Here is a 15,781-nt window from a genome sequence, read left to right as displayed (position 1 = left end):
TTTTTTTGATATATTAAACTTGTTTTTGACATCGTATGCAAAAGTTATGGCCGTTTTACATTTTTCTATTTTTTGAAAAAACGGTCAAAATTCATATGTCAAAATTTGTATACCAACTAGGCACTAAAACCTAACTACATCTCAAAGGATTTTATTTTTTCAAGATTTTAGCATTTTTGTTTATTTTCTACAAAACTAAAAAAGACGGTCCAGGGAGGGTAGAGTTTGAAAATTTTAGAATCCCCCTTTAGCCAAGAGTCCAATCATACCCGTCGACTACATTTGTTAGCACCGTCCCCGCAAGAATCACAACTAAGGTTAACCAAGCCAGAGTTAACCCTTTCTAACTTTATTTGCTATGTTGAGCTAAATGACCCTGAAATTGAAAAGAACTATAATGAACTCTGAAAATGTTGAAACTTGGCATGGTATCATCATTTCACCCACATAGCTTGTGCTAAAAAGTTGAGAGGGTTACGACAAAAACTGGATGCACTTTGTGTACAAACTGGACCATCTCCTTCGAAGTATCACGGTTTCGGACGAAAACCCATCTGCTAGAAAGATATTTTATTTTTTTACTTATTTCAACTTCAGACATTTTATGCATTTTGTGCATTCAATATAAACCATTCAAAACCACATCCTAAATTTCGACCCTTTATAACTTCATTTGCTTTTTTTCATGCATTTAATGATTTTTTGACCTAAATGACCTTGAAATTGAAAAGCCCGACAAATGAACTCTGAATAGGTTGAAACTTGGCATCGTATCATCATTTCTCCCACATAGCATGTGCTAAAAAGTTGAGAGGGTTACGTCAAAAACTGGATGCACTTCGTGTACAGAATGAACAATCTCTTTCGAAGTATCAGGGTTTCGAACGAAAACTCATCTATTGTAAAGGGATTTCATTTTTTGAACTTATTTGAACTCCATACTTTTTGTGTGTTTAAAATACACCATTTAAAGCCACATAATAAATTTTCAATATTTTCTGACTTCATTTGATATTTTTCATGCATTTACTTACTTTTTTGAGCTAATTGACCCTGAAATTGAAAAGCACTACAAATGAACTCTGAAAAGGTTGAAAGTTGGCATGGTATCATAGTTTCACCCACATGGCATGTGCTAAAAAGTTGAGAGAGTTACGATAAAAACGGGATGCACTTCGTGTACAAATGGATCATCCTTCGAAGTATCAAGGTTTCAGACGAAAATCCATCTGCTACAAAGGCATTTTATTAAAATGATTTTAATTCCAGACTTTTTATGTATTCAATATGCACCATACAATAACATGTTAAAATCTACAGAAAGTACTAACTAAAAATAATAAAAAACAACAATTAAATGACTAAAACAACTATATAAGCAAAACAATATTGTTTTAATTAAAATCCAAATTTAAATTATTCTAAAAATAACCAAATAAATCTTACTGTGATAACAATCTAACAGATGACTAGGAGAAAAAAGAATTAAATTAAAAACTATTTGTAAACTCAAGTTATTCACAATTTGGGTTTGAAGCAATTTTGAACAAATTCAAATTTAAACCATTCAAATTTAAAAAAAAATTGCACAAACAGAAACTAGACAAAATTTTAATCTAATGCAAAAAGAATCACTCAAAAAAATTTAAATATCCTAAAAGATATAAGCAATTTAAAACAGAAACTACAAACAGAAATAAAATTTAAAAACAGGAAAAACTAAAAATACAAAACCCCTTTAGTCCCAGTTCGTAGTTCGTGTCTCGCACCGGGACTAAAGGTCCCGGTTCAAGACACGAACCAGGACTAAAGCCTCCAAACCCTTTAGTCCCGGTTCGAGACACGAACCGGGACTAAATGTCCCTTTTGAACCGGGACTAATGACCGACTGGCGCCCTTGCTGTTCGAACTGGAACTAATGCTAACATTAGTCCTGGTTCGTAATGGAACTGGGACTAATGTGTAAATTGAGCTGGGACGGAAGCCCCTTTTTCTACTAGTGACTGCAGATCTGTAAAATATAATATGATGTTCTTTTTTGATGATTTACCAAAGCGTAAAATAAATGCTTCCTGTGATGTTTTGCAACGAGGAAGAAAACAAAAATATCATCACATTAAACCTACGAACCACAACCCATACAGTGCAAAGTTGAACGTACTTGACCGCTCAAGATAATTGTTCCTCTTTCCTACGATGTGGTGCACACATACACGTGACAGCTGTGAGAAAAAAACCAGGTGTAGCTAAACCAAGTGACCTGTCCAGGGATTGGAAAAAACGCCAAGAGGAATCTGATGGCAGGGAGTTAGCTGGCAGATGGCTCTGAACAAAATTAGTGGGGTAAAAATGGCAAAACTTTTGCTAAATGGGGTAATCTAGATGAAAATTTATTAAATGGGGTAATTAGTGTCAAGAATTTTAAAGCAAGGGGTAAAAACTGGAATTCACTCATTTTTTTTTTGTGAACTTTAGACAATTAATCGGGGGCCCTGTGGAGGATTGTTTGCAGGCCGGCCCTGTGCATACTCACAAATACGGGACCTAAAGTTTGATTAAAAAAAATCTGAAACATCAATGACCCAATTTCTGTATTTATGATAGGCTGATCAGATGCACTCTGGCCACCATCCAACTTAGGCAAACATTTACTACACCACCACTATATATTCGGCACAGGCGACGCCCCCATACACCACCTCCAGCCCATCCCCCCTCTCGCTCCTCTTCTCCACGGATCTCATCACACGACACACCAACGACTAATCGAGTAGATGGATCCGTCCTCCACTGCCATGCCCACTGAAAACGAAGCGGCAGCGTACTTGCTTCTGCTGAGGGAAACCGCCGGTCACCCGGAGCCGGAGGACATGGATCTGGAGGAGGAACACTATTCGGTGCCAGATGAATCTACCGTAGAGGTACATACAAACATCCCCGAGAATATCAGATTGATGTTAATTTCCTTTCCGGTGGTGCAAGAATTTCCAGACCCCTCCACTAATTTCTTGGTTAAGATGCCGATTTGGAGTTTAACGGGCATGTGCGTCGAATGTTTCCAGGTGACCATGGATGGGGACAAGACTATGGTCGTGACTAATGGCCTGATAGATTCCAGGTACTAGTGCTTCCCCTCTAGCGTTTCATTTCCCATATATAAGTTCTAGATTAGACATGGATTACAGAAAGGAAAGGTATATGTATATTTGGCCGCATAGACATAAGCACGATCTTACGAAATGATTAATCAGAGTTGTTTGATTAGATGCGTACATCATAGTCATCTGCTTTAGGTATATATATGTCTTCATCTGATAGCTTTAGTACTTCGGCTTAACTTGGGGCAATCCCATCAGCGGTTCTGTTGGAACTAGCTAGTCCTATAAGTAATTGATCCACGCTATGTCTACTTATCTAAACATGCATACATGTCAACTCACAAAAGATCACATCACAAGGATGGAAAAAAGTTTTTCATTATCCTGTTGATCTGCACTACTATTATTTTAACATGCACACATCTCATCTCATCACACATGCTACCTCATCAAATGCCCATCACAATATGCAGGGATTTGTTTTCCAATATATAATGCTACTTATATTCAATAAATATGTTTTTACTATACAATAATCAAGTGCAATATATAATTTGTATTTTAGTTAGTTCGTATATTATTAATCCAAATATTCATGTTTCATGCAACCAAAATTTATTGATAAAATATTGCAATCGATTTCGCATCAAATCATGGAATGTCATCTAGCTTATATGAGTGTGGAAAAATGTTTTGCTTTGGTAAGAGTCGAGTCACTAATTGACTTATGCGCCCGTCTTCCATCCTCTGATGGCATCAATGGTATGCTGATGCATATATGTTGTGAATTTCTGCACTTTATATTTTGTGTTTGGATATATTTTTTATATTTAGTGTGGATATTTTTAAATTAATTGTTTATTTGGTTTTATGCTTCGATATGGTAGTGCTCATGAAGCGCAAGACATGGAAGAAGAAGTTGATACGCTAGACAACGAAGAAGGCGGTGAACAACTAAAGGAATACTATTATGGGCCAGTGAAAATCACGGAGCCAGTGCGGCGGTGTAACCGGAATAATGGCCGTTGGTGGGTTTGCAGCAAGATTGCATACCCAGGCTATTCCGTGTGCTTGCATCACATGAAGAACCTCCCTGAACACTTAAAAGAGGAACTACATTCAAAGGATCCGGAAGCTAGCACTCTCAGGTTTGAAGTTATAGATTGGGAGGATTAGCCGATCCATCTTCGTTGGAGGCACTTTCTGGCCCATCTGCTGTGCCAGATGATGATGACGGCCCTGCCTAGCTCATTTTCATTGACATTGTTGTTGCTAGGAGTGTTGGTTCTAACCGACCTGAGTGAGATGATCGGCAAATTGTTGCTACCATTCGTCGTTACTAGTACTACGGGAAAAAAAAGAACTTGAGTCCATCTTAATCAGCCTATCGATCATGTGGAAGGCACATCACACACAGAGGAGAAAAAGTAATCATTTGTGTTGTGGTGTCTCATCGTAAACAGAGATTTAAGATTCTGCATGTGTGTTGTGCCGTGTGCGTCATATTTCACACAACAAAAACCATTTTTTAAGGAAGATTATCCCCGCCTCTGCATGTACACATGTCAATGTTCTAAAAATCTAATAAGTGGTACTCCCTCCGTCCGAAAATACTTGTCCTAAAAATTGATATATTTGATGTATCTATAACTAAAATAAGTCTAGATACATTCATCTCTAAGACAAGTATTTCCGGACGGAGGGAGTACTAAGGAACGAAAATAAAACTATTGCTTTTTTGGTTATGTCACTGCTGCCGCAAGTATTAGATTCAATCTATTATTCTCGGCTCTCTCTTTAAACCGAGTCATGGGGTTGCAAAACAGTATGTCGCCCTGGCTCAGCAGAGTATCTCAGCTTTTATACCACCTCAAATAAACTAGACCGAGAATATAATATATACATGAAAATGGATACACAGAATAAAACAATTGTGAAATGGTTATATGGATAACATTGCAGAGGCCAAGGTATAGGAGAGGGCGAGAGTGAAGTATACAATAGTCATATATTAGCATCTGAAGACTGTTCATCCAACTTCTTATTGACTCGAGAGACCAAAAGGGATCTGCCGTCCTATAAGAAAAGGAGGAACAATTAGACATATTTAAAATCACATATTGACAAAAGACAAAAGAAAACTCAAAGGTTAAAGTAAAAATAAGTAAAAGGGTATTTCACCTGAGAAACGATACAAATCAAAGAACCATATATAATAACTAAAACCAAAGTAAAAGTATGTAAAAGGTTAAAATTTTACACCTTTAATTAGAATTAGAATGGAGTTTATTTCAGATGAAAAAATGATAGCAATTATCTGAGAAACTAGTTGATTTTGTTGGGGTTTGTGATCAAATTTGGGAGAGAGAGAGAGAGATGTGAGTCTGTTTCGTTGTTGGATATTGCTCACACAAGAAATAGTACTAGTCTCAACTTTTTTAGAGGAAGTACTAGTACTCCCTCCGTCACAGTTTAGTAGACACAATTAAATTTACATGTATTTTTACAATAAACAAAATTATGGCGCGTAACATTTACTCCTAGCTAATTAGTAGTACCCCTAGCTGCATGCATAGTGTGAACCGGTCTCCACAGCTGCATGCATGAAGGAGTTAACTACACATTAAATTCTCAGCTAATTAGACGTCTTGGTATTATACATTGCTAGTTTTTAGTCACCAACAAAAGGAAACTGAGTCAATTCCACATCATCTTGGTCCCAACGATTTTGAATTTATGCCTTGTAAACTGTGACGAAGGAAGTACTAGGCTACTAGCTAACACTTAGAGCATCTCTAGCCAATTCTCAAAATCCGTTAAGATGGTAAAAAACTGGTTTTAAGGGCATGCATCGGACCTAGCCGATCTCTTGAAGGCTAGGGGAGTATATTTTGTACTCCTCGCATTGACCCACCCTTAAATTTACTTGCGATGTGTTGTTTCTCAAAAAAATATCGACCCCTCTCAGCCGCCCCTCTCCACCCCACGCACCACATCTTTGCTGCTGCCACTAAAATCCACTCTATCGGCCCTCCCAGATCCCTCCTAAAGCCACCGCACCACCACCACCAAATCCAATGGCGGGATCCATTTGTCGAAGGTCGCTCCGCCAATTCGCAGCGCAGCCAAGGCCGCGACGGTGCCCCCTCCCATTCGCGGTCCTTCATCGACCTACCGCCACCGTCGCAGAAGAAGTACCACGTCATGTGGCAGCAACCGTGGGGGACTTGTGTGCCCGAGATCAAGGAAATATGCACCGCTACTAGGTACTGGCTAGGGACCTTCCAATCCGTAGAGATGGTGGCAACGGTGTACGACATCATGGCGGTGACACTCTATGGCAAAAAGATTAGGCGTGGATTGGGCGATGGCCGAAATAGTGGTGGAGTAGGGCAAGTAAAATTAGTATAGTTTGTTTTATTATTTTGTTTGAATCGAGTATCTTAAATTCATATTATGCAATGTAGGATGAACCTATGATAGTATCTATTTTGCATTTACTACCTTTATGGAATTCGTGTTACACAAACTTGTCTGAAACTATTTTTAGGGCGCAAAATTTAAGGGATCGACCAGGAACCTTTTTTTAACAAAGAAGATATAAGGAGTTAAAGGATACGAGGATCATTTGTAAGAGCAAATCTAACCTACCCCTAAAATTTAAATGAGTAAATGACTAAGTATACTTTAGAGGAGCACTTTTGTTCCTCCAAAAAATGGTCGTTTCTAACGGGTCTCTAACATTTAGCGGAGTAAAACAAATTTGAGTGACTAAAGCTCAAATTTGGTGCAGAAAACACAAATTGGGTTCAAATAAGTACATAAAACTTAATAAAAGTTAGGTGCCAATTCAGAATATTTTACATGGAAATTAAGATGAACTTATCGAAATTTTGACTAAACTAACCAAAACTTACTACTTTCTATCGACATGTTCCTCGATGCTTTGTAACTCTGCTCGGGTGGCCCCACCGATCATAGGGTCAAGGCCGTCATTGCCGTCGTTGCCGCCGTCAGAGTCGGAGCTGCTGGACAGAGTGATGAAGTCCCCTCCCCCTGGCCACTAACTGCTTGAACAACCGACGCTTCACCACGACTAGCTCCTGCTAGCGGAGGAGGATCTCTGCCATGTAGTTCTTATCCGCCTGCTCCATCGCCATGCGCTCGTGGGTCTCCCGGTCCTACCTCCTCTCCCCTGTGGAGATCTCCCGCTGGTCGACGGTCTTCGATTGTGACAGCTCCCCAAAACAAACATTCTAATAGCCGTCAACACTGTGCAGGCGGGCCGACATCATGTCGTATGACAAGGCCGCCTGTTGAGCGGCCTGGCAGGATGCGATCCAGATTTCATGTGGGTATGCCACTCGGTTATCTCAGCCACCCAGGATCCCTAATTCCGTTGTCACACGCCCATGTATTGCCTCTATGACGACGACAGCGGGAGGTAGCGGAAGCTAGGCAAGCGTCCGTGGGAGGAAGAGGTTGCGCTGGCGGTGTGCATGAAGTAGCTCTACGGCCTCATGAGCGCTCATGGCGGCGCGGATCCACACTAAGGATGGGCACTGAAAAGCGGTAGGGTGCGATCCGCTCATATCGACGACGGGCCAGCGCTAGAGTGGGTGCGGATGAGATTGAGTGGCCGAGATTTTGGGAGGAGAGAGAGATAGGTGGACTTTATTTTTACTCCGGAGCCACGAGGCCGAGTAAATATAAGGATCACACACTGCTTAGAGTAAAAAAATCTCCTCTAGGTTTCGGCTAGGTATCGGTTAGAGGAGAAAAACGGGAGGGGGTCGGCTAGAGTTGCTCTATATGGGACAAAATTTTGAGGAATTCGACTAGATGCTCTTAGACAATAATTTAGGAACACCTAAGAGAGTTATTTGGGGGGCCTGTTCCATACCCTCAAATACGGACCTGTAAGAAATAGTAATCCCTAAAGTTTGATATAAAATGTCAGAAGTGTAAAAGAGGCAAGAAACGCGACCCAAATTCTCTATTTATGATAGGCTAATCAGATGCGCGCTGTCACCTTGCCAACTCAGGCAAACATTTACTTCAGCACCACCTCCAGCCTATCTCCGCTCTCGCTATCTTTCTCCTCGGATCTCAGCACACCACACCAACGAGCAATTTTGTAGCTAGATGGATCCGTCCTCTCCACGTCTACTGAAAACGAAGTGGCAGAGTACCTGCTTCTGCTGGGGAAAACCACCGGCCCCGAGGGCGAGAGCGCGCACCCGGAGGACTTTGATCTGGAGGAGGAACATAATCCAGTCCCAGATGAATCTACCGTACAGGTACATCGAAACACCTGATCTTGTAATATCATTCTGTTCTTTTCTTTCCGGTGGTGTAAAAATTGCGACCATTCTTGGTTATAAGATGTTGATTTGGAGTTTAACGTGCATGGGCGTCCAATGTTTCCAGTTGGACATGGATTGGGAGGAGGATTCTTCTGAGGTTGTGACTACTGGCCTGATAGAGTCCAGGTACTTGTGCTACCCGGCTCTGGTGTTTCATATGTTCTAGATTAGACGTGGATTACACTGCAGAGAGGAAATGCATTCGTGTTAATTAGCTACCACGTATATATGTCTAGCGAGATATTAATTAGGCATCCACGACATAAGCATGATCTCACGCAAACATTAATCCGATATGCCTGATTATATGTACGTACATCATAATCGTTTGGTGTAGGAGAGTGGATTTTCAGCTCCGGGGTGCCTAGGCACCCTCTATAAACAGTAATGTCAAAACAAATAGAAAACAAAATAAAAAAAATCTAAAACTTCGCAACATCAAAGATGATCAAGCTTTGAAGGTGCTTGCAAGTTCATGCCAAAAAACCATTTGAGGATCTCTACACTCGTGTTTTTCCGTTCTTTAAGTTTTAAGCACTTTTATCACTGAAATCTGAAACTCATATGTACACCTTTCTCTACACGATATTTTGGCATGAAACTTCGCAAGAACCTGTAAAGTTCGACCATCTTTGATGTTGCAAAGTTTCAGATTTTTTTAATTTTGTTTGCTATTTTTTTAAATTTTACTCTTCATAGAGGGTGTCTAGGCGTCCGAGAGCTATTACACCTTTCTCTTGCTGTAGTTATATATTTCTTGCGAAATCACTGAGTTTTGATCTGTCCCTCGTATTCAGCTGATAGCTTCAGCACTTCCCCTTAACTTCGGGAAGTCCCATTAGCCGTTTTGTTAATGGTAGTAGTCTATATCTCTGCGGAAACATGTTTTGGCGTTGGTAATCTGGCATAAACACCTGGTGAATGTCTTCCCATGTTTCGGCATGCTTATATATGGATGTGCATTGTAAATTTGTGCGTTAACCCAGATTGCAAAATTGTAGGAAGCTTCTTTCAGCACAGTTTTTTTTTCTTCTGTATGCATATGTTGTACAATTCATTTTGTTGCAAACTTAAACCTTCCTTTTTTTTTGGCGGTAGAAACGCTATCCGCTATGTTGCAGAAACATTTTTGGTGTAATTAAAAGTCCATCAGCATACAAGATCATCTCTTTGTAAATATCAAGTTATTGATGAACATATAGAAATAAAGACTTACTAATTCATCTGATCCTCTAGCTTCGATCCGTCGTGATGGCATCAATGGTATGCTTACGCATGTGATTTGAATTTCTGTACTTTAGCTATTGTGCTTGTTGGATATGATATATGTGTACATTTCATGTTGATTATGGATCTTTATTCTGTTTCTTTGGTTTTGTGCTTGGATATATGCTAGTGCTCATGAAGTACAAGATACGGAAGAAGATGTTGATGTGCTGGACAAGGAAAAAGGTGATGAGCCACTAAAGGAATTCTTTCCCAAGCCAGTCACGGAAGGAGTACGGCGGTGTAACCGGAGTAATGGCAAAGGGTGGTTTTGCCGCAAGCTTGCACACCCCGGCTATGCTATGTGCTGGGATCATGTCAAGAACCGTCGTGAATACTTACAAAAGAGATTATATCCAAATGAGCTGCAAGCTAGCATTGGCGGATCTGAAGCTATGGACACGGAGGAGACAGCTGGTCCATCTTCGCCAGAGGAACTTTCGAACCTACCTGCTGTTCCAGATGATGATGTGAAGCCTGCTTAACTTGATTGATATTATTGATGACGGGAGTGTTGCCACAGAACAAAATGAGTGAGATCGACGAATGTTGAACATATGCTTGCAATCTTGTAGTCCGATTGTACTTTTAGCCTCTCGATTCTTATGAACTAGTACGCCCTAATGTTGTTGACGCAATGAGATTGTGCCATTTAAGAAAGTTGAGAACAAGCATATATATAAAATTGTAGTCTGCCCGCAAAAAAAAAGCACTGGTGAAAAAAGGGCCTTTGGTCGCGGTTCGCAACTGCCATTAGTCGCGGTTGCGCAACCGCGACCAAATAGGCGCGACTAAAGGCCCCCCCCCTTTAGTCGCGGTTGCTTAAGAACCGCAACTAAAGGCCCGTCCACGTGGGCGCCAGGCGGCCGTCGGGGCGGAGGACCTTTAGTCGCGGTTTTTCTGGCCAACCGCGACTAAAGGCCGCCACAGGGTTTAGCCCCCCCCCCCCTAAACCTGTTTTCTGTTTAATTTGTATTGTTTTATTTCTTTTGTGCTTTATTTTAATTTTGAAGGAGTTTCACATATTCTACGGTACTACATACATGCATATGAATGTACAATTTCAAACAAATTTGAAATTAGAACCAAAAAGAATTCAAGAGGAATATACAATATATATTCAATATCATCGGATGACCATATACAATTTTGAACAAGTTTCCATACATAATTTAATGCATATAAAGTTCTACGTCCTCGTAATGGTGTTCTCCTTTACGATGGAGGACTTCCCTCCTGAACCATCCAGCTAGTTCCTCTTGAAGTGGTCGGAAGCGAGCTTCTGGACTAAGCATCACCCGGAGGTTATTCCGCTGAGCATTGGTATCACTCGGAACCCGCTCAGAGGTGTATCTCCGGATCATCTCACAGACATAGTATCCACATAGATTGGTCCCCGCTGGCTGAATATCCCCACCATTCTTAGCCTTTGACCTTTTGAATTCTAGCTCTTTTTTGAATTCACCGACCTTTGTATCTACGAACCGTCTCCAAACCCTACGAGGCAAAGAAAATTAAATGAACAAGAGAGTTATTAGTTACTTGATATTAGGAAATGAACGAAATAGGCCGATCGATATAGAGCGCAAATGAATGAAAATAATTACTTCTGCAGCATTCTTCTCATGCCGCCCCAAAGCTTTGGATCCATATTCAGAGAGTCGTGGACGAGACATTCTGAGGTGTCAACTTTAATTACTAGCAGAATCCAGTGGAACCTGCGGACACGATACATGCACAGTACGTCATGCATAACTCATCGATTAGCCGGCCACATACCATGCATGGAGTAAACAAAAGAGAATGTGCTCAAGACAGAAACACTCACCCAAAATGGTAAGGAAATAGAATATCACTTTTGAGTTCCTGCTTTGTAAGAAACTGCCACAGGTCTGCCTCCATGTCGGCGGGGTGATGCTCCAACACATATCCATTAACGATGTGTGGGTCAATGAACCCAACATCATGGATGTTCCTTACTCTGCATTCCTTAATCTTCATTCTGCATGTATAATAGCGGACACAACAATATAGTTACGACATATATATAGTGCAGGCAATATGAACGAGATGGGGTATAAATAAATCACTTACAGAACGTAGCAACTGATGATAGATTTGTCGAGCTCGCGCAGATTGAAAAGCTGGAACAATTCACTCAGATGAATTTGTACATAGTAATGTTTGAAGTGATGCTCATATCTAACTTCCGCATAAATATAATCTTTGGCGTTTTTATTTTTTATGTAACCCTTGTACCATTTCAGCAGACCTTTCATTTGTGGAGGTAGATCCTCTTCCTGCGCAGGCTCGACGAGAGGCCCATTCTTCACATATGTAATTACTACCTCCTTCACTGGCGCCTCATCAAGGCCTAACATTTCACGAAGAGTAATACCTAAGTTGGCCTCTTGTTCTCTGGCACTCGTTACAGTCAATCCATGTGCTGCCGCAGCTGCTATGATATCGGGGTCATCCGGACCAGCGGCTTTCACTATAAGCGGGGCAATCGATTGTTTACTTTGTTCCCCGAGCTGGGCAACTCGTTTCCCGCTTTTTTTACTTTCTAATTCCGTTTTCTCGGCCTCCTCCAAGGCTTTGTTCTCCTGGTTCTCCGCCCGCTCTTTCTTCTCCTTCAACATGAATGCCTGCCTACGAAGTTCACGTGCATAGTCGTCAGGCAGATTCTTCGCGGCTTGGGACGGTGTGCTCAAAAATGACTTAGCCCACTTCTTTTGCTCATCAGAAAATACTGGCTTGGGCTCGGGCTCTCTTTTCTTCTTGCAGTCCGCCTTCCATTTCTCATGATCAGCAGCCGCCCTCGCGGCAGTTTCCTCGGCACTACGTTCCCAAGGCCTTGTGGGGAGAGGCTTCAGTGATGGCTCCGGTACCTTTGTGGTCTTAGGTACATAAGGGTCCGGGTTAATAATCCAGGACTGCTTCTGCTTCTTTGCCGGAGGTGGATTGGGGGGTGGCGTCTGATCACCCGCCGGACGAGGACTGGGGGGCGGCGTCTGATCACCCGCCGGACGTTGTGGACTGGGGGGCGTCGGCTGACGTGACGGAGGTGTAGGTGAACCGTCACCACCACCACCACCACCACCACCGCCACCGCCACCACCACCACCGTAGGGGGGTGGACTTGTTGTCCTTGGCGCCTCGCCTGGAAACTTGATAAACTTCTTTTGCCATAGAATGAAATGGCGCTTGACATCTCCAAGTCTTTTCTCCCCTTCAGGTGTAGCAATGTCAATCTCCAGGTCCTCAAACCCTTGGACTATGTCCTCCACCGTGACACGAGCATAGCCATCTTGAATGGGGTTGTTGTGGTGGAGTGCTCCAGGTAAACATGGTAAAGCACTGCCGATGGCTACCTTCATGGACATGTTCCCGATAGGATAATACAGATGACATTCTTTCATCTCCTTTATATCGTCCACGGGGTAGCGAGGAGGCTCCGGTGCAGTAATTTCGACCACCAGAGGCTCCGGTGCAGTAATTTCGATCGTCGGTGCATCTGCACCAGCTGGTGGGGCCTCCGTGGAAGCCACGCTGCTTCTCCGCTGCTGGCTTCCGAGATCCGCTGGATGATCTTCATGCTGCGCCCGAGCTACATCTCTTTCGGCTAATAGTACACTCACGGTTTTCTTCATCACATCCATTTCCGATGCCAACCGCGCCACAACATCTGCTTCCCGATCCATCTTTCTCTTACGGCTTCTGTAACCGTACGGGTCATCGTTCTGGGGGAACCCTATTTTCCACGGAATGTTCCCCATGCCTCGTACACGTCCTCCGTGTTCAGGATTCCCGAGGGCTTTTGTCAGCGCGTCGTTCTCTCTGTTGAACTTGATCTTCCCCTCTTGAGCATCCCTCATTGCGTCAATAAGGGCTTGGGTGGGTTTAATTAATTTGCCCCGGTAAACACACTCCCCTGTCTCCGGGTTCAGCGTTCCCCCATGCCCGTACCACCAGCTTTTGGCCCTTTGGTCCCATCCCTCCGTACCTGGACGGATTCCTCGCGCCCTCAGCTCGTTCTCCATCTTCTCCAACCTAGGCACCCAAATGCGATACCCTCCTGGCCCCATAATATGATTGTACTCCTTCTTAGCCGCATTTTCCTTATTTCTTTTTGATATTTGAATGAACTGCTCCGATTTCTTTTGCTTCACAAATTCTGGCCAATCATGTTTCAGTTTCTCATATTGTCCTTTGAAATCCGGAGTCTTGTTCTGCTTGACAAAGTCATGGGCTAGATTTTGCTTGAATTTCCGGAATGCGTCGGCCATCTTATGAAGAGCGAACTGTTTGACTAGCCTCCTCCTCTCCTTGTTTTCCTCAATCTTGTTACCCTCCTCATCGAATTTGTTGTATTCCGGAGGTAGAACGAAATGTTCCATAAGCTTCTTGAAGCAATCTTTTTTTGTTCTCTTATCGACAAAAGTGAAACCAGCAATTCGTGCCTTCTTTGGCTCATTCCACTCCTGGACGGTGATCGAGACGTTGTCTCTAACAACGGCTCCGCATTGGCTGACAAACTTGGTGGCGTTCTTGCGGGGCTCCAGCGGCCTGCCGGTTGCACTGTCGACAACCTCGATGGTGCATGTTTCTCCTTGTTTCATCGTCTTGGTTGCGCCACGCTTTGACGACGTACTCGATTGTTTCGACGATCCGGCCGAGGGCTAAAATAAGAAAGAGAGTCGCGCGCGTTAGTACACACATATTTATTCAAATCAGTTAGTTTGTATCACCAGAGGCTCAATGTATATATATACCTCGGCGCCGGAGGTGGTTGCTACTTCCATTTGAAGATCGTCGTTTATCGACGTTTGTTCGGCATCATCTTGCTGACGGCGCCCTTCATCTTCACCGTCAAGGTTCAGATAAGAAGAGATATCATCTTCTTTTTCTCCGGTCGGCACATATAGAATATCGCCGTTTATGATGCCGAACATATGTGCTTCACCGTCCGGATCATAGTTGTCCATAATCGGGTCAGCTCTATCGTCCGCCATTATGTCAGTCCTGAAAACATGTAGTAAAAACAAATTAATTAAGTGAAGAAGGGGGGCGGTGGCGGTGGCGGTGGCGAAAGGGCGGTGGCAAAAGGAGGGGGCGAGGAAGGGGTGGGAGAGGGTGTCGCGGTAGAGCGCGAGACGGGGCGGCAGACGACGGCGTCACGGAGAGGGAGTTATTTTACCGTTTTTGTTAAACTAATTCTTACCCTAAGTTATTTTACCGTTTTTGTTAAACTAAGTCATTTTTTATGTAAATTCAAATGATTATACGTTTTAGACCATACTTTTTTTCTCATCACTGCCGTGTGTACTAACCACACGAGTATGAGACCCGGGACTGTGCAGGTGCATCGAGAAATCATAGGGCTCGACAATATGTTTTCTCTTCGTGGGATGCTAGCGGTCGCATCAACTGAGCGTTTTCTTCCCGACGTCTTCTATTCTCAAGATGAAGTCAAAAATCACAAACTTTGACCTTGTTTACACACAAATTATGTCCATTAACTTACGAAATGCATGTCATTGGATACACCATCAGTTATATTTTTGTATTGTATATGTTTGGAATTGTATATACAAAGTTTATACTCTGTAAACTCTGTAGAAATTTGCGGCGTTGGGCGGGCGAGCGAGGCGGCGAGGGCGGGCGAGCGAGGCGGCAGTACCGAGGCCGGCCGGTGTCGTTGAGGGCGGGCGAGCGAGGCGGCGCGCGCGCGGTGGGCGAGGGCGACGGCGGGCGGCGTCGAGGGCGAGGGCGACGGCGGGCGGCGTCGAGGGCGAGGGCGACGGCGGCAGGCCTTCGGCGCGCGCGGCAGAGAATCGGAGAAGACGAGAATCGGAGAAGACGGCGGCAGGCCCTTGTATTTATAGCCCCCCACCCTTTAGTCGCAGTTGGGGAGGCGACCCGCGACTAAAGGTAAACTTTAGTCGCGGTTGGCAAAACCAACCGCGACTAAAGGGTTTTTTCGTTCCCGCGCGCAACGACCTTTAGTCGCGGTTGGTCTGGCCAACCGCAACTAAAGGTATTTTTCAA

The sequence above is a fragment of the Hordeum vulgare genome, chromosome 5H (genome assembly GCF_904849725.1).
Source record: "Hordeum vulgare subsp. vulgare chromosome 5H, MorexV3_pseudomolecules_assembly, whole genome shotgun sequence".
NCBI lineage: Eukaryota > Viridiplantae > Streptophyta > Magnoliopsida > Poales > Poaceae > Hordeum > Hordeum vulgare.
Note: the sequence above shows the minus strand (reverse complement) of the source record.